The 27,167-nt window shown below is 55.7% G+C and overlaps 1 long non-coding RNA gene across 6 annotated transcripts; it reads left to right on the top strand.

Moving 5' to 3' along the window:
- The first annotated feature begins 11,009 nt into the window (after positions 1-11,009).
- Positions 11,010-19,040, top strand: LOC141415787 (uncharacterized). 6 transcript variants are annotated; one of them, XR_012440741.1, is made up of 5 exons: positions 11,010-11,073; positions 12,522-12,816; positions 17,577-17,661; positions 17,748-17,945; positions 18,447-19,040. It is a non-coding gene; the product is annotated as an uncharacterized lncRNA (long non-coding RNA). The 6 variants fall into 6 exon arrangements; XR_012440740.1 differs by lacking the exon at positions 11,010-11,073 and adding an exon at positions 11,217-11,302; XR_012440743.1 differs by lacking the exons at positions 11,010-11,073; positions 12,522-12,816 and adding exons at positions 12,825-16,396; positions 16,602-16,758.
- The last annotated feature ends 8,127 nt before the right edge of the window (positions 19,041-27,167 follow it).

The following is a 27,167-nucleotide window of genomic DNA, read 5'->3' as shown; positions in this document are numbered from 1 at the left end:
TGCTTCCATCTCTGCAAAGGGTTGAAAACTGTAGTGACAATGTGTCACCCACCTGCAGGGTGATTCACCAAGTTGCAATGAGCGCTGGGATCCTTCTTCACACAGGCCCCACCAAGGCGCTGGACTTAATTGTGTCTTCATAGCAAGCTTGGCGCTCCTGTGAGCCACGGCCACACGCCTGTCCTTTGCTTTTCCAGCTTGCTTCCCAGTTAAGGTCTCCTGCTAACTTTTCCCTCTGGTCTGGAACAGAGATCCTCCTACCTCCACCTCCCAGAGTGGCTGGGATTACAGCAGTCTGCCACCCCATCCACCTTGTGTTACTCTTCTTAAAATGGGTTTCCCAGACTGTAAAAGTTTCATAAAACCCAGGACTGTCCGGCTTACCTAACGGCTGCTACAAGATGTGGCCAGAGACAAGCCAGTCCTCCAGGTGTCCCACGGTAGGGAGGCCTGCTTAGCATAGGAATGCCTGAGTGCAGTGGCAGTGTGCCCACTGACAGCCGACCGAGACCCTGCTCTGCCTGCGTGAGTCCCATGGCTTGGGGCTCCAAACCTCGCTGGAGCGCAGACAGGAGGCAGGGTGGAGGGAGAATGGAGGCAACAAGGATTGGAAAGGGGGAGAGTGGGTGGGAACAGAGCAAGTGGAGCAGGAAGGTTCAGCTGAGCCCCAGGCAGACCTCTCTCCAGCCCCATGCAGACCCTATGAAGTGTGGGGCCAGTGAGGAGCCAGACAGTAAGACCCTCCCCACCATGCCTTTGATAATGACCTACAAATGTCTGAGTAGGGGGGAGGACGTAGGTCATCCAGGATCCACAGCTGGGGTGGGGTGGGGATCCTGGGATCACTGGCCTGTGTCCCCACATCCTGACTCCTTAGTCTGCTCAACTCCATGTGGCAGATGAGGACCTGGTGGCTCAGAAAGGGCATGCCTATTGCCTAAGGCCACACAGCAGGGGAGAACAGGATACAAAGCAGGACTTGGACCGAGCTCTAACTCGAAATTGCTGCTCTTAACCCTCCCTACTACCGCCCCCTTCTGTAGGCTCAGTGGCACGTCGTGGGCTCGCAGCAGAGGGAAGGAAGGAAGGAAGGAATGCCCAGGCCAGGCTCTTCCCACGCCCCGCCGCCCCCAGTTCCAACCCCGTCCTCCACCCCGTCTCCTCCCCGTCGAGTTGGGAGGTCGGGAGCCGTCGCTCGGGCTTCCGCAGGTTCCCCCGCGCTGCTCCGGAGCCCACCCCGAGGCAGCTTTCTCAGAACAGGACCCCGGCGTGGGGACGCCTCGGACCCGCGGGACCGGCGGGGGCGGCTGGGCTGCGCTGCGGCTCCCTCCCCTGCTAAATAATTGATTCGACCATAAATAATGGATCCATGTCGCCCGCCCCCTCGCCCCACCCCAGGCGGGGTCCCAGGCAGGAGTTGGGGGTGCGGGGCGCGGGGGGGGGCGCTAAGCACGCGGGGCGTCCGCTTCGCGCCGCGGGCCTCGCTCGCTCGCTGTCTCGCGCGCGCCGGCTTTTTCCTTTTTCTCTTCCCTTTTTTTCTTTCCTGGAGCGGAGCCCGGCGCCAGGAGTCTGGAACCAGCTTGACAAGCTTTTGAGTTATGGCGGGGGAGGGGAGGGGGAGGGAAGGGGAGGGGGAGGGGCGGGCTCCCGCGCACCCCGGCTGGCTGGGAGGCGCGCCCCAACTTTGACGCAGGCAGGCGGGAGCGGGGCGGCGGCGGGGCGGGGGGCGCTTGGTGGCCAGCGATCCCGCAAGCCACGGAAACGAGGCCCGGGAGGGCGGGGGTTCGCACAGCCTCGGGCGCCGCCGCCCCCGCCGAGCAAGACATTCCTTTCCGCTGAAGCGGGCGCCGGGCCCCGCGCCCCGCACCGCCCGCGCCCTGCACGCAGCGCCCTGGGCGGCCGGCCCGGCCCCGCGGAGCGCCGAGCGGGGGTGGGCGCGTGGGGGCTGGAACAGTCCCCTCGGTCCCCTCGGCCTTTCCCAGGCGCTGGCTGACCCTCCGTCCCCGGGAGGAAGGGAGGGAGGGGGTCAATGGACCCCTGGAATGGGGCAAGCCAGGTGGTCACTGCTGGGCACGCCCCCCGCCCCCCCCCCCCCGCAGATCTGGCCTGCTCGGGGCAGCTGATCCCCTCCCCACCCCTTTGCCCGGGTCTGGGGCTCTCCAGTCACTCTCCTTCCTGCCCCATTGCGGCTGGGGGCGCACAGTGGGGGCAGTGAGTGAACCTGACCTGGGCGCTGTGCCCGATGCCCTGTGGCCGTGCGGGGTGGGAGGGAGGTGTCTGGATTATTGGATTACCACAGATACGCGTCACGCGGACCTGTGAAGCAAGAAGAATCAAGACCCTCGGGGTCTCCAGGGGACTCTGTGTCCACGGAGGACACTCCCAGATGCTAACAGAGGCCCCATTAGAGAGGACCTTCCGTGCGCTGCAGTGTCTGGTCAAGCCACCCTTGGCTGCTGTGTCCTCTGGCTTCTTTAGGGGGTCCTGTCACCCTCTCCGCTCCCCCATTAGTGACGTGGATCTGCCTCCCCTCTCAGCCCCTCTGTTCATCTGTGAGATGGGTGTGTAACAGGACCAGCCTCCCCTGGGCGCTAGAAGGCTGCCTCTGCGAGGCCCTGCAGACTTGGCTTAGCAAGGGCCTGGCCCCCCGGAGCGCTCAGCGCAGGGTCACTGCTGTTAGCTCCCCAGGCCCGGCGAGCCCCCCTCCCCACGCGGAGAGGCAGCCTCAACAATGCAGAGCCTGTGGAGCGGCTCGGCGGCCTGGCTCCTCCCCGTCCCCCGCCAAGCCGAGTGTCGAAATCAACCCAGACAAGCTGCTGAGCAGAAATTTCCAGTCTCCCTGGCAAAGCTGGGAAGAGTTTGGGTGCGGCTCTGAGGAGCAGCCGGGCCAGCTCTGCGGGCCAGGGCGGGGAGGGACCCCAGGATATTCTTGGAGAGAAGGTGGAACGCACTCCTGACCTGGGATGGGGGTGGAGGTTGACCTCCAGCTCAGCCCCAGCACAGTCATGGCACAGGCCAGAAGCCATTGTCCTCCGTGGTCAGTGGAGGGCTCAGAGTGGTGACCCTGCCCTTTCTTCACAAGTCCTTCCCCTGGGAGTCTGAAGAAGTGCCTGGGAGGACAGGCTAACAGGTCACTCGCTGGGGACTACTTGTGGGGGCCGCCTGGCCTCTGAGGGACCCTTCCTGCTAGCACCTTGGCCACCAGAAAAGCAAGGACACCCCAGGATGGATCCCTATCTAAAGCAACCTGAAAAACTCACAGAGTATTTGGCCTACAGCCTTTTCTCTCAGGGCTGTGTGACTCTGAGTGAGCAACTCAACCTCTCTGAGCCTTGTTCTCTATCAGCAGAACAGAGAGTGGCCTGTGCCTGTCACTCATCAAGGGAAGTAAGCATTAGAGTGGAAAGAGACAGGTGTTGAGCTCTACCTCTGACCCAAAGTAGACAGGTGAATTTGGGCAAGTCTGAATGAGACTAAGACCAGACTGAAAACAAATGATTGGAGCATCTCGCTGGGTACACTAACACATTGTTCCTCTTGGAAGGAGATGTTACTGTTGACTTGATTTTCCAGGTGAGCTAACAGAGGCTTAGAGGGGTAGAATAGTTTTCTCAAGGATACACAGAATTTGAACCTTAATTTGCTGTTTTAGCCTGTTTCTAAAGAAAAAGCAACTGGTTTGTTGTTTTTTTTTGGTGGGCTCGGGGTTTGAACTCAGGGCTTTGCATTGAGCCACACCTCCAGTCCATTTTGCACTGGTTATTTTAAAGATGGTGTCTTGTGAACTATTTGCTGGCTTCAAACCTTGATCCTCTCCATCTCAGTTTCCCAAATAGCTAGGATTACAGGCGTGAGCCCCCGGCACTTGGCTATAACTGTAACTTGAATGTTCTTAAAAATAGAATGTTTTTAGCTGAGTGCAGAGGCTCACGCCTGTAATCCTAGCTACTCAGGAGGCAGAGATCAGGCAGATTGTGGTTCAAAGCCAGCCCCGGGAAATAGTTCTCAAGACCTTATCTCAAAAAAACCCATCACAAACAAGGGCTGGTGGAGTGGCTCAAGGTGTAGGCCCTGAGTTCAAACCCCAGTACTGAAAGAAAAAAAAAAAACATTTTCAAGTGCCTACCACGTGCAGGACAAACAGCTACAAGAGGACACTAGGCTGCAAGGAGAGTCATGAGAACAAGGTGTGAAAAGTCACACCCTCTTGTCTCCACCTCTGGGGGTGCCAGGAGGTTGGTGGGAAGGGCAGGGAGGTGGAGGCAGAGAGGCCCCAGATCAGTGGAGGTTGGTCCCGAGCAATGAGGAATTTTAGGGGAATACACAGGGCCATTCCTGGAGGCTGGCACAGCCAAGACAAAAGCCTGGTGGCATGAGAGGACATGGCATGTCCAGGAGGGGCGTGGTATCACTGTCAAGGAGGGCAACAGGACAGAAAGGGATGTGACGTTGTTCAGGCTGGGCGCCCATGTTCGTCTTAGAAAGTAACCTTTGCCCTGTAGAATTGGGCAGCTACCGAAAGCTGTGGTCAGAGGTGGACAAGATCCTATGGGAATTTTAGACAGAGGAATGTTCTGGAAACAGAAATAGAAGGTCAAGTTCAGCGTGAACTTCTACAACACTTCTTCCCATGCACAGGTAAAACTAAACAAAAAGGAGGAAAGTCAGGGAGGCAGAGGGATAGCCGAGGCTGCAGCAGGAGGGAGCCCAGGCTGGCTCTGGCTGGGCCACAGGCCAACTGGCTGGACCTGCCCTGCAGGTGGCACAGTGGAGCATTGAGACGCCCTGTCACCTACAGCCTCCCATAGTGGTTTCAGCCTGTCCCTGCTCTTGGTCTCTGGTTAGGCTGTGACACCCAGGTTGGTCCTTAGCCTCATGCTGGGCTAGGTGGGGACAGCTGTTCCAAGGTCCTGCCTGTGGCCCACCAGGCGAGTCTCTTAACCCGAATATAACCCTGCACTGTTCCTCCATTTTAATGAACAGGAAATAGGGGTTCTGTGGCTTGCTTGAGGCCTCACAGTGAGGCTGTACTGCCTTGAACTGAACTCCCTAGTTCTGGCCCTCCAGTCTCTTCAGGCTGCTTGCCTTTGGCCTGCTCTGCTTCCTAGAATGGGATCCTGCTCCTCGCCTAAGAATACTAGGCAAACTCCTATTCACCCTGTGAAGCCCAATGAAACTGTTGCTTTCTCCCCAGAGAGTCCCCTGACTTTACCTCCTGTCGCCTAAGCCTTGTTCCAGTGGAGCTCCCAAAGGGAGGAAGTAAAGGCTCAGGGAACATGGCTGGGAAATGCACACCAGCCCCATTTCCCCTCCCCCCTGAGGGGGGGAGGGGCTGTGATGATGGAATAGTCAGTTTGTCCTGACTGGGCCAGAGGAGCATTTGTCTCTTCACTGAGGAGGACTCTAGATCCAGGCTGCCTGGCATGGTCACCTTCTCACCAATCCAAAGTGACCATGGCCCCTTTCTGACCCATAGCAGTGTGTGTACGCCAGACCAAAGTTCCAAGGCTAGGGGTAGGAAGCTGGTGAGAACAGGTGCCCTTAGACCCCACCCCTGGTGTGCATTCACACACAAATGTGAAGAGTCTCCCCTTGGGGCCCCTACCAGGTGGGGCTGACCAGAACTGGGAGCAGAGAGCTCCATGCCTGGCACATAGGAGGCCCTTAGGTGTTTGTTGGATGAATGCCTGACCCCAGGCCCAGGGAGGAGGCCAGGAGCCTGGAAGCCTCTCTGCCTGCTCCCTGCGTTCTGTGGGGCCTTGGGGTGCAGGTGGCTCCCAGCAGGCCTCAAAACTGGGGGAGGGGAAAGAAGGGGGACGGGACAGCCACTTTGTCATGTGAGACTTGCTTAGGATGGAAGCAGATTGTAAGCCATGTCTTTTAGGAGATGTACTGATGTCTGGGCCTCCATACTGCCTGGGACCCCAAGGAACTTCCAGGCACCTCAGTGAGGACCCTCACAACACCAAAAGGGGCTGAGATATAGCTCAGTGGTAAAACACCTGCCTAGGATGTGCAAGGTTTTGAGTATGTGCAAGGTTTCGATCCCCAACAGTGCAAAAAACAAACATCAAAGGGGACTTTGGACTCAGACATTTCTGGTTCTGTTTTATTCTTCACTAGCTGGACCACTGCCTCAGTCTCCCCATCTGCAAAGGGGACAGAGAGCACTGGGTGCTGCCGAGGTTTGCCAGGAGGCTTGCTAGAGGTGCCTGTCTGGCACATTCTGTCTGCCACAGTCACAAACACCAGCACAGGAGGGTGGGCAGCTGAGATGGTCAAACCACCGAGCTGTGTTCCCATGGTGCCACTGACATATGTGTATGTAATCAGGTGGCTTTGGACAAGGCCAAATGTCACTCCATGCCTCAGTTTTCCCATTTGCACAGTCAGGCCTTGTAGCCCTGGAAGACATTGGCCTTTCCAAGCCCAGCCCAGCCATGTGTGTGCATTCACAGCCCCTGGGATGGCCCAGAGTCACGCAGTCCGTACACGTGCACACAGACACGTTTGCACACTCCCAGGCTGGCACAGATGCGGGCACACACGCACGCACACTGCGCACCCGCAGTCCACAAGGCGCATCCATCCACGCTCCCTCGGCCCGCACCCTCCCCACTCGCGCCCGCAGCCGCTCACACTCACACCCCCAAGTCTGCTGAGCGCCAACTGTTGGCGCAGGCGGGCGGCGGGGGTGGGAGCGGGGAAGGAAAAAGCCCGCGACTCAGCCGGGGAAGAGGGGTGCGGAGTGGGGGGGGGTGCGCGGGCGAGGGAGATGACAGCCTGCGGTCCCCCTCGAGTCCCGGCTCATGAATATTAATGCGGCGGTAATTAACATGCAGGGACGCAGCGGGATGGATGCGGCTGCCTCCGGAGCGCGCGCGCGGCGGTGGCGGCGTGGCGGGCGGGTGGAGCGGGGGTCCTCGCAGGCCGGCGGATCGCGGCCGGGCTCGGGCGCTTGTGTCCCGCCGTCCCCGCCCCCGCTCTCCGGCCGGGCCGCCCGCCAGGCCGCGTTTCCCGGAGCCGCCCTCCCGCGCTCGCGGCCGCTGATGTCATCCGCACAAAACTTTCCGCTTCCCGCCCGGCCGTCTCGGGCCCTGAGTCATCGCCGCCCCCGGCCGGGCCTCGGCCCGCGGCGTCTGTTTGTGCAAAGCCGGGCCCCACAGGCCCCGCCTGACGTCAGGCTCACAGGGCCCGCAGGAGCCAGGCCGCGACACCTCGGGCAGGACTCAGCGGGGGGCCGGTGGAGGGCGCGCCCCGGGATTCTGGGTTCAGATGCGGACGCCGCTGCCCGACCTTGGACAGATCCCTTCTGTTGTCCAGGCCCTCGGGTTTCCTCATCTGCCCCTTAGCAGACACTCCACTCACAGAGTGAATTGTCCGGCGGGGTAAACCGGGACCCAGAGACAGGAAAGGGACGGAGCAGGGTCCCGAAGCAGGACGGCAGGAGAGCTGGGTTCCTGAACCCGGAGTCCCATGTTCTTTTTGCGGACTACTGTCCACCAGTTGGCTAAGGGCACCTGGTTGAAGGAACTGCACCCCGCATCACCCAAGGGGCGGGGCTTCTGGGGCAGCTCCACCGCAGCTGAGCACTGGCCAGGCCATAGCTGGGCTAGCTAGGTTCCCCATGGCTGAAAGGCACCATCATATAGTGAAAATGGCCATGTGGAGTCTTTGTGTGGCTAGAGCACCATCCTTGTGGGGTGCACCCTATGGGTCAGCTGTTGGGTGGGTGACTAAGGTCGGGATCATGGTTGGAGTCAGATCTGGGTTAAATCCTGGCTCCAGCTCCCCCTGTGGTGTCTTCCTCTCCCTGCCCCCCCAGTCTTCAATCCTCCAGGCTCCTCTAGAGGGCGGGTGGTGCTGGGAACGCTTAGCAAAGCCTGCCCTGCCCAGCCACACAGCAAAGCTCAGAATGCTCACCTTCTTAGGGTCTTTCTGGGGCCCCTTGGCTCCAGATCATGGGGACCCAATTTACAGGGGCTGCTGCTCTCAGGCTGAGCAGGGATTGGGTCCAGGTCCAGGATCCCAGGTGGCTCTTCCCCTCCACCCAGCATCTGCCCCTGAGCCAGCCTCCCTTGCTCCCAGTGTGTGCCACACACCCCTGGAGCTCACAGAGAAGGGCCTGCATCCTTGCTCTCCCTCCTTCCCCGCCCCCAGTTTTCCTGGAGCCCTTTCAATTCCTCCTGTGCTCTGGGCTGCCTCTTCATGCCTCCAGGCCTTTGCACGTGCTGTTCCCTCAGCCTGAGCACTCCCTGCCTCTCTGCTCTCCCGGTTAACTCCTCCACCTCCATCTCTCCTTCCGTCTTCCCCTGGGGAGCGTCCTAGTTAGCACCACTCCATAACACACACACACACACCACACACACACAGACACCCCAGCACACACTCCTCCACGTCACACAGACCACACTGCACACAGCACAGATGCACCATCAGACAGATCACAAAAGCATGCACACACGCATGCACACACACACACACACACTTCACAGGCCATAGACCACGGACACACACCGCTCGATCAAATCAGATGTCCATGCACACTCCACAGGGTTGCACAGCCACCCCTCCTCTGGCCTCCCACAGCCTCCAGTCTTGTAATCTCTGTGACCAGGACCCCTCAGTGAGGGCAGGGAGCCATGTGACCTTCTCCTGCAGCCCCACGCCAGGCCTTGCACCAATACTTGCTCAGCTACAAACTGGACCCCATCCCTCCACAATCACCACTGTCACAGCCCCATCTCCTTCAAGGCCTTCTCAAGCACACCCTCAGTCATTCTGCCACTGACTGTGCTGTCCTTGGGTGCCCTCCAGAGCTGTCTGGGCCCCATCCTCACCCTCAGGCCACTCCTCTAGGCTTTGATTTCTCAACAACCCTCCCACCCCCCAGCTCAGGACCAGAGTCTTAAGGTCATTTTTGTTTGAGGCCTCAACTTCTCACCTGTAAAAAGAGGTAACAATGAAGAGTACTTTGCAGAAACTTAAAAATGTCTTGATGGACATCAGTGTAGCCATCAGTCCCTGCTGGGCTGGTTTTGGGTTGCTGAGCCTCCTTGGGTGAGGCTCCTCCCCCCAGGCTCTTGGCAAATGGCAGGTACTGTCTGCTGGTTGGTGCCCCAGGAGTCAGGGTCCCCGCTCAGGCAGAGCTGTGGTTCCCTCCTGCAGCCTGGAGGAGTTCCTTGGTGATGCCTCACTGAGTGAGAAGATAGGCCTCTCATCTTTTCCAGAGAAATGAGGAGGGAAGGGGTAGGACCCCAGGGTTTTGACCTGTTTGTGTCCTCCAAGGCAGGTGTACACATCTGCAAAAGGTTACCCTTGTCCTCACAGCCCCTTGGGTATTAGGGCTCCTTGGCCCATCAGGAACCCAGCACTCACCTGGACCCACACTCAAGAGATGGGGCACATCCCCCCATGTGCAGAGATGGAGAAACTGAGGCCCAAGGTGGCAGGATCTGGCACAGGAAAGAGCAGGTGGGGGAGCAAGCTGGTGCTTGTGGTTCCCCCCACCATCACCCCACCAAGTGCTTGCTGGGGACAGAGTCACATGTGGGTTTATGGCAACAAAGAGCAAGTCAGCAGCTGCCCTCACTTTGCTCAGGGGCTCACAGAGACAGGTGACAACAGGGAATAAGTAAGTGCAATGGGAGAAAAGCCAACAATTGAGAGCTGCCGGGATGGGAACAAAAATGGCTAAGAGCAAAATCTGGACTCCTCCCTATTGCTGTGTGACCTCAGACAAGTCACTATCTCTTTCTGAGCGTCTCGGTGGTATCATCTGGAAAATGGCTACATATCCCATGGGGCTGTTGTGCAGAATGCCTGATGATGTGGGTGAAGCTCTGGCATGGGGACCCAAGCTTGACTCCTTCCCCCAAAAATTGCTGTCCCCAACCCCACACCATGGTGGCTGTCCTCACTTAAGCCCCTAAACCTCCAGCCTCCAGTTTCTGAACCCCAGAACCTGGCAGGTCAGCTCACTTCAGTAGCCCAGGGGACTTTTGAATGGAGGTCTAGCACCAGCTCAGGTTGGCCCCATGCCAGGACTTCCAGGGATGATTTGGGTACCTGGGCAGGTGCTCAGGATCCAGTCTCTCTTAGGGGACATGTTTGAGGAGGATGGCTTCTGGAACCACGCAGTTAATGTGGCTGGGAGAGCCTCCCCCAGTCAGAAAATGGAGGTTGACCAGAGACCCTAAGGAACCCCTGCCCACACACACACCACCATATGCACCAGGCTATGGAGACATCTCAACAGCCCCAGGAGGCGCCTATAGGTCAATGAAGCAAGACAGGGGAGGAAACTGAGGCTGGGGGAGGGGGTGTCCTGTGCCCCAGGCCACACAGCTGCCCCGTCCACCAGTCTGCCCATTAGTAGGGAGGCAGCCTTACTCAGTACTTGCCATGCTGGGTTCACCTTGACCTGTTCTGCCCCCACCATGGCTGCTCATGGATGGCAGGGGCTCCACAAGAGCCATGGGAGGGGAGACTGAGGGCAGGGGCTCTATGCACAGCAGCTCCTCAGAGGAACTGATGGAAGGTCAGAGACCCCAGGATGTCACACCTGGAAGGGACCTCAGGGATCACCACTTTTGCTAATCCCACCTTAGGTACACAGACAAGCTTCAGCTCAGAGAGGCAGAGACTTTGGCCCAAGGACGCACAGCAAGGTATTGACGTGGCTGGGGCTAGAGAGGGGGATGTGGTTCAGCTTTGGAGCTAAACTGCCTGGCTTCCAGTTCAGGTCTGTTGCCTGCCTGCCTGCCGAGGGGAGCCTATGTTGCTGAGCCTCTCAGTGTCCTCATATTATAGAAATGGGAAAATAATGGTTCCTATTTCCAAGGGGGCAGTGAGAAATAAGTGAATTAACACGTAGAACGTGCTTCAAAACAAGGCCCAGCACACAGTAAGATGTGAAGATATTCCTGCCATTCTCTGTCTTCTGTTCTTGACTGCAGAGCCAGTCCCCCTTCACTGTCCAGTGAACCTGCAGTTATGCCCTTCTGCACCAGGCACTGAACAGAGGCGCAGAGGACAGAGCAAGGAGCAAGGCTGCCCAAGGCTGTCCTCCAGGTGCACACATTCAACAGGGAAATCCACAGGGGTTTTTACTGGCGGTGGGGGGGGAGATGCCAGGAAGGGGTCCCTGGGGAGGGGACCTGTGAACCCAGGTTGGCAAGATGAAGGGCAGAAACAAAGTTAACCACAAAGGGAGTGGCCTGCATGACCGGCACAGGCAGGAAGATCTTAAGGCCATCTAAATCACAGGGAAGTTCCTAATGACCAGGCCTTGGAAGCAAAGGTGAGGAGCTGTTCTGTCTAGGGAGCCTGGGAACCCTGGCTAGAGATGGAGGAAGTGGGCTGGGGGTATAGTTCGACTGGCAGGGAGCTTGCCTAGCAAGCTGAGGCCCTGGGCTCAATCCCCAGTACTGCCAAAAGGAAAGAAAAAGGGGGAGGATGTGTTCAGGTTCCCTTTTAGAAAGCTCTGTCTGGAATAGGGTTGGCTTTGGAGGGAAGGGAGTAGGGGAAGAGGAAGGAGGAGGGAGCTGACTCACTTGGGTAGGAAACTCTCCAGGGCTTGGTTTTTGGCTGGGTGGTTAGAGGAAGAGTCGAGTATGTCTCTGAAAATCTGGCCAGGGTGGGCTCAGTGGCCAGAGTGGGATGTGGCTGGAAGTGACAGTCACAAGCAAGTTCAAGAAGCAAGGGAGACCCTATGTTCAATGTTGGTCACCCTGGCTGGGAACTTAGGGCCATGGGCAGGACCAGAAGCTCACATGAACCGTTGTAAAGCTGCTGCTACTGCTGGGATGGACTCCTTGGAGATTTTCAACTCCAAACTCAGCCCTATAGGTGTGTCTGTCCTTATGCGTTTGTCAAGGAAGGACAGAGCATATTTTATTCAGCAGTTTGTTAGTCTGATTTATAACTTGTAAACACTAGACAGGAGGCATGTGGCTTGTACTCCTGCCAGGGCTGACCCCCGTGCTGCCCAGAGAGAAGCAGCTTTCCTGGGCCCACAGGGCCATCTCCTGTGGCCAACCCTTGCCAGCAGGTGGGACCCTGGGAATCCTACAGCTCCTTCTGAGCTTCCCAGCCCCCTCCCACTTTGTGCTCAGTCTGTCCCCTGTCTCTGTGTTAGGGTCTTCTGCCTCCCTATTTGAATGTTTGCCTGTAGCCCCCCTTATTCTCCTCTGGAGGCCCTGACTCTCCAGCTTGTCACTGACTTTATTTGATCACAGTGGCGTGTGCTGTGGTGTGACCAGCTGGGCCCGCCTCATGCATCTGCAAAGGGAAGCAGCCCCTCCCTGCAGAAACGCATCTTTCATTGCTTGAGGTCAAATCCCAGCTCTAGTACTTTCTTGTGACCTGGAGAGGCGGCTTGGCTGCTCTGAGCCGTTTCCTCTTCTAAAAACTCACGATCACACCACCAGTACTTGCAGCAGCAGAGCCCACGTGCGCCCCGCACTTGGCAAGTACGCCGGGCAGGAATGAGCAAGGACAGTAAACCCCTCTTTCTACAGGCTGAAAGGCCATCGAAGCCCCAGCGAGGTGAAGGCGTCTGCCCAAGGTCACACAGCCTGTAGCAGGGCAGAGGCCTACGCCAGGGTTAGCAGACTTGTGCTCGAACCACTGGATTCCCGGGCCGCCGACCTGCTCCCACTTGGCCTCTCCCGGGTCTCCGCGGCCCTCGAACGCCCAAAGCCGCGTGGGGGCCGTGGGGCCGCGGGAGCAGCGAGGCACCGCCAGGGTTAACGGGCTCCGCCGCATTGGGCCGGCCTCCGGGGGAACCAGCCAATGGGCGAGCGCGGCGATGAGGTAATGCGGGAGGATGCGCGGAGTGGGTGGGGCCGGCGCGCACCCTGCGGCTCACGGCGCTCCTTCTTTCTCCGTCTAACCCCTCACCTTTGACCTTGATATCTCCCACCCCTCCCCCAACCTCGGGTCGCGGGTCTCCCTAAACTTCTGCGGCTGGAGTCCTGGCTGGAGTCACGAACTCTGGGCCTCAGTTTCCCTTTATGCAAGAAGGGAAGTCGATGATCGCCTAAGGTTCTACCAATGGGGGACGCCCCTGGGTCCTGGGACAGTTTGCAGCCCTTTCCCTACTCTTGATCCTTGCCCTCCTCTAGCTAAGCCCAGGAGTCTCCAGGCCATGGGCGGGGGGAGGGGGGGTCTCCCAGGCCCAGTCACGCCCTCCACGTGGCCCGGACCTATCCCTTGGCTGTCCGCACTTGACGCGTCCCCCCTGCCCCCTCGCTGCCACCAAGCCCTGAGTTAGCTGCACCAGGAGCCAGGCTTGGCGCCTTGGTGGCCCGAGGTCACAGTTCATCCAGCCACCAATAGCCACCTACGGGTGTCCTCGGACCTTGAGGCTCAGGTGTCCCCTGGCCGTCCTCCATGGCCCGCCGCCCCCTCCCTGCCGGCCGGGCACGAAGCGGTTAAAGCCTTTGCAGCGAGCTGGCTGCGCGGCGCGGCCGGGCTTATTAGTCAGCTGGCGGGGAGGGGGCGGAGGAGGGAGGGGCTCGCGTGGAACCGCGGAAAGCTATTCTCAGGGGCTCCCAAGTGTGGGGGGGCGGCGCAGCGGGAGCCGCTGCCTCCCAGAAACTTGATTATTTTTAACCCAGGAAGAAGAAAGGAAGGAGGCCAGGGAGAAGGACTCAGAAAAGAGGAGAGGAGAGGAAGAGAGAGGAGAGGAAAAGAGAGAGGAGAGGAGCAGGGGGGAGCGGAGGGTGGGTGGGAGAGGGGCTAGGCAGGGGAGAAGAGGCAGAGAGAGGCAGGCCCAGCTGGGATGGGGAGCCAGCTGGCCAGAGTCTGAAGGGGAATGGATTTGGGGACCCTGCCACCCTGTCTTCCGCCCCTCTGCTGGACCCACCACCCGCTGCCACTCCTGGCTGGGAGGTGCCCCTGTCCAGTATCTCCAAGCCCTGAAGAGCCTGAGCAGGAGCTTGAGGGAGGACAGCACACCAGCCTGTCCTTGTCCTCATGCTCATGGTGACCCCTGGAACATGGCTGGGGAGCCCTGGGGAAGGGGTGAGAAGGGCTGCCAAGGCCTCTGCGGGAAGGGCTCCTGACAGGGAGGAGGGGAGAGGGCCTGGGGCTCCCTTTCTCCTGCCTCTGGTTGGTGCCAGGCTGAAAAATCATACCCAGAGGATGCCTAAGCTAAGGTGCTGAGGACACTGTGCCAGAAGGCAGACACGGCTGGCCTGCAGGGCTGCAGTCCTGGGGGAAGGAGAGGAGGGACCTACACTGTGTACTTCAAGAGCAATGCACTGAAAAATGGCTGGGAGCAGAGCCTGCAGGAGGCTGGGAGGGCCAGTCTCAGGGGCCTAACTTCTGCTGGGGAGCAGAGAAGGTGTCCCTGAGGAGGGTGCCTGAGAGCCTCTGTGGCTAAGGAGGTGCTGGCAGGGGCCAGGGATGGCGTGGGTGAGAATCCCCAGGCCAGAGAGGATCCTTGTACCTGCAGGCTGTTGAGGGGTTTTATAGAGGAGGGAGGACAGCAGATAGCAGAGCTGGCCATGGGTGGTGATGGATAAGACTGAATACAGGATGCTGGGATTGTGGTGAGAGGTCAGGGGAGGGCTGTGGCAACCTGCCCCAGGGAGGTGCCTCTGGGACAGAGGGGTTGACCTTGGACATAGTTCAGGACAGGACTGGGTGTGATAGATGAGGGGCGAGGGAGGCCAAGAAGGCTCCTGGGCTCTGGCTTGTGCAGTGGTGGTGGTGGGGGGGGGGGCTGACAGGGTCCCCAGAGACAGGAGACAGCTCAGGGGAGCTGGCTGCTGGGAGGCCATTTGTTCGAGGACAGCTGGAAGGAGATGCCAGGTGCAGGTAACAGCCTAAGCAAGGGCATGGAGGGAAGGCAAAGGAACAGGTGTGGTGGATATGCTGGAACCTTCCCTGCAGACACTGAATCTGACTGCAGTGGGCCTTGAATGCAGGCAGAGGGGTCTGAACCCCACTGTGGTAATGGGGAGGCACAGAAGTGCAGGCGCAGAGGAGAGAAAGAAGGGCGTCGCACTCAGGTGCTGGACACAGGCACAGCAAATGGGCAAGGTTTTCAGGGTATGGCAGACAGGGTCCGTACCTGAAGGCTGGGAGGACACTGGGCTCTGGGTGTCAGTGTGAGTGCAGCTGGATGTGTGTGTCCTTGCATGGAGTGCCCTGCTAGCATGGAGATGACCCTCCCCAGCAGCTGGGCTAGGGTGTCATGCTGGTTCCTAGTCAGAGGGCAGCAGCTCTGCCCTCAGTCTCTGCAGGGTGCTGGCATGGCTGCTGCAGCTCCAGCTCTCCTGCCCACTGTTTACCCTGGGCTGCCCTCCAGGAAAGGGAGGGAGGGTGTTCAGCAAGAAGGCCCTTCACACCAGGCAGGCCCATTGGCCTGGGCTGGGGAGGACAGTGTTGTCTAGGAGGTCACAGAGACTCTAGAAGAAAAGTCACGAAGGAAAGTCTTTCTTTCATGTGTCAAGAGTCAAGAAATGACTCTATTTCTTGTAGGAGAAATAGAGCCACATCGGAGCCCAGAGCCCCCAGGAGCTCCAAAACACAGCAGGAAGGAGAGAAGAAAGGGCCAGCCTGTAACGTTGTGCCTCAGTTTCCCCATCTAAGGGCTGTTGGCCCAAGTGACTCTGAGCTGTGTGTGCAGCCAGAGAACCCAGAGGTTGAGGATCCCCATGCTCCCACTTACCCCATGGAGGGGTGTCTGTGAAAGACAGAGGGAGGGGGGTCATACGTCCACACCTGGGTGGGGGCAGGGAGTTCTTCATGTATGACGGCCTTCCACCAGCTCTGCTGCCAGCCCCTGCCCCAGGGGATGCAACACAAAGCCACGGTTAAGACTACGGGACAAACCGAGTCCAAGCCCCACTGCTGCCTGGCTGTGGCCTCAGCGTTCCTGTGGCACCATCTGCAGAATGGGCACAGTCATGGCCTCTGGAGCCTTGGGGGCAGAGACGCGGTGGAGGGAGGCCTGCCCCCATCCAGGGGGCCTGATGAGAGCAGGCTGCGCAGTTGCTCCTGTGTTCCTACAGGACAAGACGGGCTCAGAGAAATGTTCAGTGGCCCAGAGCTGCACAGTGGCAGGTAGGGGATGCAGACGCCAGGTGCGTTCCCCAGCCTGGACCCTGCTCCCTCTCCCTCCCCACACCCGCACAGCAACCTGGCCGGGTCCTGCGGCAGGAGCCGTCCCCATCCCCATCTCCATCGGGGCTCCACACCAGGGCCCCCCACACCCTGGGCCAGCGCAGCACAAAGCAGGAGCCAAGGCAGAGAAAAAGCCGCCGGGCGGGCGGAGCGCTGCTCCCCGCTCTCTTCCTCCTCTTTGTTAAGCTCTCTTTCAGCTCCAGCGGCAGAGCCTGGGTGTTCCAAGCCCACAATAATTGCTGCGTCTAGACGGTGTCTGGTATGAGACTCCCTCGCTGCGCTCGCCGGCCTCCCCAGGCTCCCATGCCTGGCCCTGTGGCCCCTCTGTCGGTTCCCACACCCCTGGCCCTCTCTGGCTGGGCTGCCAGGGGCCCCGTGCTGCCTCCCTCCTGCATCAGTTTCCCCCCATCTCTCCCACTTCTGCCCTTTGGCTCACGATCACCTCATTCTACCCCATTCTGTAGCCCGAAGTGCAGAGACAAAGGTGATCTGGCACTGGGCGCCAGCAACACCTCGGGCTGTTGGGTGGCTCCCCTTGCTGGATGCCGGGCTGAGCTTGGAAACAACCTTCCAGCTCCTTCCACCATCTTTCCATCCCAGGCCTGCTGGGAACCCAGAAGAGTGAGTGCAGGGAAAGACTCAGGACCGTGGTAGGAAGAACTTCCTGTGACTGCCAGGCAGACAGGGATGGGGGGAGGGGTTTAAAAGCAATGCTGGAGGTAGGAGGTAGGCCCAACTCAGCCCTGTCCTCCAGAAGAGTCCCTGGAGGCCAGTGTCTCCTCACTGATGTCAGGACAGCTGCTCAGGGTGAAGAAAGGGAGAAAAAATATGAATGAGCCAGATCAGTCCCACCTCACAGATCAGGAAACAGAGGCCCAGAGAGTTTAAGTGACGTACCCATAATCACACAGCCAGGAAGTGGAGGACCCAATAATGATGCATATGCCTGGTGCAGTGGTACATATCTATAATCCCTGCTCTTAGGACACAGAGGGACAAAGATGGGGAATTTGAAGCCAGACTGGGCTAAATAGTGAGAGCCTGTCTTTAAAAAAAGAAAAAAAAAATCAAGAATTGGGGATGTAACTCAGTGCTAGAGTGCTTGCAAGGTCTGGGACTCATCCCCAGCTCTAAAAACAAACAAAAAAAGAATAGCCAGGCGCCAGTGGCTCACGTCTGTAATCCTAGCTGCTCAGGAGGCAGAGATCAGGAGGATCGCAGTTCAAAACCAGCCTGGGCAAATAGTTTTCGAGACCCTATCTCAAAAAACCCTTCACAAAAAAGGGCTGGTGGAGTGGCTCAAGGTGTAGGCCCTGAGTTCAAATCCCAGTATTGAAAAAAAAAAGGACTAAATAAATACACACATAATAGGAACACTAAGAACTTGCTGTGTACCAGGACTAAGATTTGTACCTTTTATCTCCTTCCACCTCTGTCAGACAGGATGCAGGATTGCACCCATTATACAGGTGAGAAGTGAGGAGGCCATGGCTGCTGTGTGTGACCAGAGTGGCATAGATCCAGGTCAGGCTGCTGGACTGCACATCAAAGGCTTATTCTGGGGGGACATTAATAAATGTCACTGTGTCATGTCCTGCTTCTTCCCTCAGGGCTGTCCTGAGCATCGTTGTCCCCCGCCCCACCCCGCCACATATCCTAAGCTTGGAAGTCAGAGGCCAGTGTGGCGCTCTGTCCTCTTGAGACCATGGCCTGGAGGAATTATGATGCGGTGAAGGACGGGAGCCAAGGGCATGGCCCCAAATCCAAGAAGGCTTCCAGGGGAGGCTGAGTCCATGTGGCTCCTGCGGGTAAGTAGGACTTAGGCAGTTAGATGGAAGGGAAAAGTGTCCCTGCTGGAGGACAAAGAAGGTCCTATTGCTCCTTGGTGCATGGTGGCCTAGGCTAGAGCCCAACTGATCAGGAAGGTGTTGACTGCCAGGCTGAGCCAGGACTTAAACCAAGGCGGTAGGGTACCATGTGAGCAGGCCTGTGGGGACCAGGAAATGCAGCCTCCTCCTTCCACATCGGGACTGGCCTACGGGGCGCCTTCTGTGCTGGTCCAGACACAGAACTTCCCCAACAGAGACGGAGGATCTCTGTCTGAGGTCAGCCTGGGCAAAAGTGTGACCCTATCCAAAAACCAGACTGAAAACAAAAGGACCAGGAGGGTGGCTCAAGTGGTAGAGCGCCTGCCTGGGATGTGTGAAGCCCTGAGTTCAAACCCCAGTACCAGAAAAAAAGAAGAAGGGCAGACCTGGAGGCTGTGAGGAGGCTGGAAGGAGGCTGCTGACCAGTTTTTCCTTTCGCAGCAGATTCCCAGTCCTGGACCTCTGACACGGCACCCTGCTCCCTCCCACGTGGGGGAAGGACGGTCCCCCCCCCCCCACCGCCAGGAGTCTGCTGAGCCCTCTGGGGTCCACTCTGGGGCTGATGCTGGGAGGCCAGGGATGGGTGCCTGGGCAGGATCTTCCTGACTTGATGGGTGGCAGGAGCCAGGAAGGAGGCCCCGCCAACCTCCCTGCTCTAAAGTCCCCATCCCTACCAAGGGGAAGACAGGAGGGCCAAGATGTCCTCCCAAAGTGGTGTCCACAGACAAACGCTGAACTCCACCACCTGGGAACTACTGCCTGGGAGGAGAGGAGCAGGCAGGCATGGCTGTGTGATGGGGGGCACTACGCAGCACCAATGGTGGACAGCGGCTAGGACAGGCCCTCTGCCCCTGGCCCAACATCCCAGATAGATGGTTCTAGAACTTGGAATTGCCCCTGCTGTAGAAAGATCATGGAAGGGGTATACATATACCTTGTATTTCTTCACACCCCCATGCAAGTGTGGGGCCGCCCTGTGCTCAGACACATCAATACAGCCACAGCAAAGCAAGTAAACAAAAACTCGGAACGGTGTCAGCACCTCAGTTTTCTTATCTCTAAAATGGGTAGCCACAGGGTTACCCGAAGGATATGCTGCCTCCCACAGCACGGGCCATGGGTGTGGCACAGCCCTGTGTCCTGCCCCGGGGCCCTTTGCACTTGTTGCTCCTTTGATGGAGCCCAGATGGCTCTGCTTCTGGGCTCTGCTCAGGTGCCACCTCCTCAGAGAGGCCTTCCCCAGCCATGCCCTCCTCAGTCCTGGTCCTCTTCCTTCACAACCCCTGTCATCTGAGCATTGTTTAGATGATGCTGGAGTCCCAGCTCTGTGAGGACAGGGCTTTGGGCTGTCACCACTGTGCCCCTCCCACACACCTAGGGCAGCCCCTGTGCTCCAGTTTTTGCTGAGTGCGTGCTGCTTTGTTAGCGTCTGGCACGTGGGGGAAGGCTGGGGGAAGCCAAGCTGGCACTGCTACTGCCAGCGTTACTCTGCAGGTGACAACCCTGAGCCACCCCGGCCTTGGTTCTCTGGCCTGGGAAATGGGCAGGGGGCCTTTGCACCACCATGGAAGCTGGTGGGGTCCCTGCAGGAGAGACAAAGAAGGCGGCAGCCCAGGGAGCCCTGGCCCCAGGAGCGAGGAGTGAGCAGCCCGAGCAAGGGGAGACTGCCAGAAGGCCATACATAATTCATTGCCAAACGGCCTGGGGGGGGGTGGCTCTCGCTCGCTCTGTGCTGCGCCTGGCACATCACTGGCTGCTCCTTGCATGGCGCCTCTTTGCATCCTGTGTACTGCGGGGTGTGAGCTTCCCCCACTCACCCAGGGCCAGCCTGAGCCTCGGATGTGGGGCCACCACGCAAGCCGCACAGCTTCTCAGGGGCCAAGGATGCTTCAGGGTGCAGATGTGGCCCCCAGCAGCCCTGGTCACCCTCTCTGTCCCGGAAAAAGGCGAGCCAGAGGAGGGTGGGCGGGAGGAAGGGACCCCACCCTACCCCCAGACGGGCAGCAGTGGGGCAAGGGCAGGTGGCAACCTTCCCACCCTGTGGCCTCCTCTCCTTGAGGCCTGTGCCCACGGTGGCCACCCAGAATGCTGGCCTGGAGTCTGCAGTCTGGCCTCAGTTTGCTCGGGTGTAAAATGGGTAGGCCAGCAGCCACTGCCTAGGGCTGTGAGATCAGCCACAGGACTGAGGCTTCCTGGAGAAGAGAGGTGTTGAGGTGTTGGGGGGTGGCCAGGCCACTGCAGAATCTTAGGATGGAGGACAGACTCCAGGAGGGGTCCTTGGGTGATTTTGACTGGGGTGAACATAATAAACTTACACAGAAGTGAGTGCACTATACGCAAATGAGCGTAAGCAAGACAGAAGATCTGCGGGGACGGAGTAATGGGCCACTGTCCACATTCTAGCGCCCGGGCGCTCTCAGTTTTATACATATATTGGTGGTACTGGGGCTTGAACTCAGGGCCTACACCTTGAGCCACTCCACCAGCCCTTTGTGTGTGTGTGATGGGTTTTTTTTTTTTTGAGATAGGGTCTGAAGAACTATTTGCCCAGGGCTGGCTTTGAACTGTGATCCTCCAGATTTCTGCCTCCTGATTAGCTAGGATTACAGGTGTGAGCCTCTGGAGCCTGGCTTTCTGTTTTATTTCTTAGTCCTCAGTGGTCTCAATAAAAATGTCAATTAAAAAAAATGCTATCCACAAGTTGGGCATGATAGTATAAACCTATAATCCCAGCACTCTGGAGACTGAGACAGGAAAATGGAGAGTTTGAGGCCAGCCTGAGCTACAAAGTGAGACTCCCCCACCCACCCACCCACCCCTGCCCCATGCTGCTGGCCACACATGTCTGCACTTCTCACTCCACGGACTTGAACAAGTACCTGGACTCCAGGTGCTCCCCTGAATGTGCCTTTCAGCACCCACACAGAGCATTACACAAGCTCAGGTTGGTAAGCCATTCAACAAACGTTTATTGAGAACTTACCAAATGACACAGAGTAGCTATGGGAAGAATGGTGAGGAGGAAAAAGTACCATCCTTCTTTTCATGGAGCTTGAACGGTGTGTCTCACAGTTATGGTGAGGGGCTTCCCAAGACCAAGGCGCCACAGCTGAGCTGTGTCAGCCCTAAGCAAAAGGTGGCTATGGGCAGAGGCGGCTCCAAAACAGAGATCAGCACGAGAGGACTCCGAGAGAGAGAGAGAGAGAGAGAGAGAGAGAGAGAGAGAGAGAGAGAGAGATCAGTGGCTTTGATGAGTGACAGGGAGCAGATCCCAGGAGGCCGAGGCCATCCAGAGCCTGGCCACCATACAGACAAAACGTGGAACCTTTGCTGCATTCAGCAGGGTGTCACCAGCCTGGGTGTGTGCTTTGAAAAACCTCCTGCGTGCCAAGAGAAGATGGGGCTCCCGTGGGGCCCCCACTGCTGCCTTAAATGACTTTCATTGTGCGTTACTTAGACATGTACCAAAATAAGAGGAGATATAGACTCCTCAGAGCTCTTAAACAACCATAAAACCAAGACAAATTGATCAATCACATACAAAATCAATTCAAATCAGATTAATCTGATGTAACATATTATATCTTTTGTTTGACATGCTGTCACCACCTAAGTGCAAATACGGACAAACCAGTGTGGTGATTGAGGTTTGCAGGACACAGCAGACTGGCCTTTTAACACACACAGACACACACACACACAGACACACACATGCACACACACAAAACAAATAATTTTTCCCCAGAATATATAAAGAACACCTACCGATCAATAAGAAAAAGGCAGACAACTCAAGAGAAAAATGGGAAAACCTGAAAATTAAGGTTCTTCCCAAGAGACTATCCAGAAAATCAACAAACTCACGAGAAGGTGCTGGCTTCATGACTCCTCAGAGGCGTCTTTGTTTGGCCTGTGATAATAAAATAGCTGAGACTTTGTAATTTATAGCCAGGCATGGTGGCACACACCTGTAATCTCAGCACCTGGGAGGCTGCAGCAGGAGGATCCTGAGTTTGAGGTCAACCTGAGTTTGAGGTTAGTGAGACCCTGTCCCAAAAAATAGAAACAGGAGGTAGAGCTCAAGTGGTAGAGTGCCTGTTTTGCAAGCTCAGAGCCCTGAGTTCAAACCTCAAATTCCAGTATCATTTAAAAAAGAAAGAAAAATTAAAAATTAATGCTTGCTGGGCTCTGGAGGCTCACACCTGTAATCCTAGCTACTCAGGAGGCAGAGATCAGGAGGATCACAGTTCGAAGCCAGCCCTGGGCAAATAGTTCAAGAGACCCTATCTTGAAAAATCCATCACGAAAAAGGGCTGGTAGAGTGGCTCAAGGTGTAGGCCCTGAGTTCAAACTCCAGTACCACAAAAAAAAAAAGAGAGAGAGAGAGAGAGAAAGAAAGCTGGATTCACACCCATAATCCAAGTTGCTCAGAAGGTTGTGATTGGGACAACCATGGTTCCAGCCAGCCTGAGCTAAAAAAGTTTGCAAAACCCTATCTCGACAAATAGCTGGGCATAGTGGCGCATGCCTGTCATCCCAGCTAAGGAGGGAAGCATAAAATGGGAGGATGGAGGTCTAGGTGTCCTGGAAAAAAAAATAGACCCTATCTCCAAAATAACCAGAGGAAAAAGGGCTGGAGGAGTGACTCAAGCGATAGAGCACCTGCCTAGCAAGCTCAGGACCCTGAGTTCAAACCCCAGTACTGCCAAAAACAAACCAACAAGAAAGGTTACATTGTTTATAAACAATAAAATGTATTGCTCACAGTTCTGGAGACCTGGAACATCCCAGATCAAGGTGTCTGGTGAGGGAGGGCCCACTGTCTGCTTCAAAGATGGCACCTTCTGGCTGTGTCCTCTCGCGGTGGGGGGAGGCAGCTGTCCACTGTCCAGGCCTGTTTTGTGAGAATGCTAACCCATGGGTGGGGATGGGCTCTCATGGCTTAATCACTTTCCAAAGCCCCACCTTCAACACTATCGCCTTGGGGAGTGGGTGTCAGTGTAAGAATGGGGGATATGCAGACATCCAGGTCACAGCAAGGAGATAAATAAGTCACAACCACTCAGCTGGACTGGGCGCTGGTGGCTCACACCTGTAACATTAGCTACTTGGGAGGCTGAGATCAGGAGGATGACAGTTGGAGGCCAGCCCAGGCAAATAGCTTGTGAGATTCCATCTCCAAAATAACCAGAGCAAAATGGGCTGGAGGTGTGGCTCAAGCGGTAGAGCTCCTGCTTTGCACGTATGAAGACCTGAGTTCAAATCCTAGTCCCACCAAAAAAAAAAAAATTCAGAGCCATCGATGGAGGCTTAGCAACTGGGGACTCCAAACATGGAAGATGAGAAAAGGAACAGTCAGGAAGTGACTGGGAACAGTGTTCTGGTCCCCAAGGCTGAGTCCAACTGGTGTCCCATGTGGAGTGTTGTCCCGAGAGGCCAGATGTGGAGCAGAGGGGAGAAGTGCAGCTCAGAGTCCCATGGCCCCCTGTTCTTGCCCACACAGACCAGGAGGCTGATCTTGAAGGCCAGACAGCAGGAGCATCCCTGGGGAAGAGGCCTCACCTGCAGCCCTGGGGTCTGCACCCCTGGCGCAGCTCCCTGGGGGTGGAGTGGGGTGATGTGGGCAACATAAGGCGCCCACCCAGCCACAAGCTGCTGGCCCCAGCAACCCCAGCAAACCTCAGCTCCCGGCATGCCTTGAGAATCGGCCTTTGACTGCCTGCACTCCTGTCCTCCCGTGCTTTGGAACAGGCAAAGAAGGACGACAGGTCATTTTCTGGTCCAGGGACAGCATGCAGCTCGCTCTCAACAAAGGCTGAATGCCAGGTTCTAGTCTGGGTGCTGTGCAGGTGGCCTTCGGTGCCCACTAACAGGCTTTGGGGAAAACAGGACTCACGTTAAAACAAGTCCTGAGTTTTCACTTTGGGGACACCTGGTGCGGGCCACGCCTTGTGCTGGGTGCCTTGATGTGCAAACTCATTCACCTCGCACCTTCACAGACTGCAACTCAGACCTGAGTCAACTGTGATCAAATCTGACACTCTCTCCTTTCACCTGGCACAGTGGGCGTGAGTGTGTCAGCTCCACCTTTGTACTTATGATTTATTTGTCCTCACCTTTTCTGTGTCTCTTTGTCCCTCCTTTACAGCCTTCTGTTGGGTTGAGTCTTCATAAATATTCTGTTCTGTTTCCTTACTTGCTTTTTAGCTATTTTTTTCTATCACTGTGACAAAATACCTGAGAAAATCAACTTAAAAAGAGGAAAAGTTGCCCGGGTGCTGGTGGCTCACGTCTGTAATCCGAGCTACTCAGGAGGCAGAGATCAGGAGGATCGAGGCTCAAAGCCAGCCCAGAGTAAACAGTTCCTGAGATCCTATTTCAAAAAACCCTTCACAAAAAAGGGCTGGTGGAATGGCTCGAGGGGTAGGCCCTGAGTTCAAACCCCAGCACTACAAAAAAAAAAAAAAAAAAAGAAAAGAGGAAAAGTTTATTTTGGCTCAGTTTCAGGTTTCAGTCCCTATCTCCTGAAAGTCCCAGCACCTCCCCCGAGTGTCACAGGCTGGTGACAACGCCTTTAACACACAGCCCTGTGGGGGACACTTATCCAAACCATAGCAGGTGCTCCACGGTTACAACATGCATCCTTAAGTCAGCACAGCCTGCCCTCCGATGATGTTAGAACACTTCATGGACGTGAGACCCTTACAGAAGTGTGATGCCATGGTCTCGCCTGCCATTTGTGTCATTGTAGGCACGTATTTATTTCCTCAGGTTGTCAGTTCTAGAATGCACTGTTGTTTTTTCTTCAAAGAGTGGTTAAGGTGTGAGGCACACCTGTAACCTCAGCACTCAGGAGGCTGAGGCAGGAGAGTGGTGGGCGCGAGCCTATATTACAAGACCCTGTCTTGAAAAACAAATAGAGTTTATTAAGTTTTTGGTTTTTTTTTTTTTTTTTGTGGTACTGGGGTTTGAACTCAGGGCCTACCCTTTGAGCCACTCCACCAGCCCTGTTTTTGTGCTGGGTTTTTTTGAGATAGGGTCTTGAATTATATTGCCCAGGCTGGCTTTGAACCGCAATCCTCCTGATCTCTGCCTCCTGAGTAGCTAAGATTACAGGAGTGAGCCACCGGCTACCAGCTAAGAGTTGATTAATTTTGAAAGAAGTTACAAAAAGAAAAATGGTTTTCTATGTGTAGTCACATGTTTACCATTCATAGGACTTTTTTTCCCTCCCTGTAAACCTGAAATTTTATCTGGTGTTATTTCCCTCTAGCATTTTTCTTTTCTTTTTTCAGACAGGGTATTACTATGTAACCCAGGCTGGCCTCAAACTCACGATCCACCTGCCTCAGCCTCCCAAGTGGCTGGGATTACAGCTGTGAACCACCATGTCCAGATTTTGTTATTTTTTATACTACATTTCTGTTGGTAACAAATTCTCTGTTTTCATTTGTGCAAAAGTATCTTTATTTCTCCATTTTGAAGGCTATTTTCACTGATGCCATTCTAAGTTGATGTTTTTCACCACTCAAGATGTTGTTCCATTGTCTTTTGTCTTGCATTGTTCTTATGTGAAGTCTGCAGTCTTCTGCATCATTGTTTTCCTTCCTCAATTGCCTTTTAATTTCCCCCAGCAGACTTTCATGTTCTTTTTCTCTTCCATCCCTCTCTCCCTCCCTCTTTCCTTCTTTCCTTCCTTCCTTCCTTCCTTCCTTCCTTCCTTCCTTCCTCCTTCCCTTCTTCCTTCTTACTTTCTTTTATGACACTGCAAACTCAGGGTTTTGCACTAGCAAAGCAGGCTCTCTGTCACTTGAGACACACCCCCAGTCCTCTTTGCTCTGGTTATTTTGGAAATAGAGTCTCTCTTTTTGTTCAGGCCAGCCTGGACCAAGGTCATCCTAGTCTCAGCCTAAGATTACAGGCATGATCACCAGCTTAAGCTTCCTAGCCTTTTGTGCTTCAGTTGTTTTCAGATGAGGTCTCTTATTTTTGTCCAGGGCTGACCTTGATCGGTGATACTCCTACTTATCCACTTCCCATGAGGCTGAGATTACAGGCACATGTCACTACACCTGGTCAGATTCTTTCTTATCTTTGGTTTTCAGCAGTCTGAACATGATATCTCTAAATATGATTTTCTTTGTGTTTATCCTGGTTAGAATTCACTGAGCTTCCTCAGTCTGTAGGTTGATTTTTTTTTCAGTCAGCTTGGAACATTCTTAACCAATATTTCATCTAATCTCTTTTTCTGCTTCATTCTCTCTCTCCTCTCTTTCCAAGTATATTTGTGTCATTCTGCTGTATTCTGTCCCACAGGTTATTGAGGCTGTTTATTTTTTTCTATCACTTTTCACTGTTTTCTTTGTGTGTCAGTATTGATTATTTTTATTAGTCTGTCTTTAAACTCACTTTTTTTGGGAGGTGGGGGGGGTACCAGAGGTTGGATGCAGGGCTCATGCTTGCTGGCAGGTGCTCCATCACTTGAGCTACAGCCCCAGTCCTTTTGCTTGTAGTTTTTTTCAAAAGTTTGTGCTAACTTTGCCCAGGCTGGCCTTGAACCAAGATCCTCCTGCCTCTGCTTCCCATACCTGGCTTAATTCACTGGTCCTTTTAAAATTGAGTTTCATATGCTTTTACTCTCATCCAATGACTGTTTGATTTCAGATATTATATTTTAGAATTTGTTTTGATTTTTTAAGGGTTCCATCTTTCTTTGTTACAGTTTTAATTAGATACTCCCAAAATATGTCCTGAAGTCTTACCCCCTATCTTAGTGATGTGACCTTACTTGGAAACAGATGTAATTAGTTAAGAAGAGGCTGATCTGGAGTAAGGTAGGCCCCTTGTACAAATGACTGGTGTCCTTGTAAGAAGAGGACAGACACAGGGAAAACGCCATGTGAAGAAGGAGGCAAAGGTTGGAGTGACGCATCCATAGGCCAAGGACTACCAACATTGCCACTGTCACTAGAAGCTAGAAGGGAGTTAAGGACTGAGTTCCCCCTCAGAGCCCTGGGAAGGAAGCAGCCCTGCCAGTGCCTGGATCCCGACCTGCAGCCTGTGGTGTGTGAGAGAATGTGCGTCTGCTGCTTTAACTAGGAAGTTAATACACACCTTAAACGTCCTGTCTTTACCTGTAATTGCTCTTTGTGTGTGTGACTG

Source organism: Castor canadensis, chromosome 13, assembly GCF_047511655.1.
Source record: "Castor canadensis chromosome 13, mCasCan1.hap1v2, whole genome shotgun sequence".
Lineage (NCBI taxonomy): Eukaryota > Metazoa > Chordata > Mammalia > Rodentia > Castoridae > Castor > Castor canadensis.
This window is presented reverse-complemented; position numbering and strand designations above follow the sequence as displayed.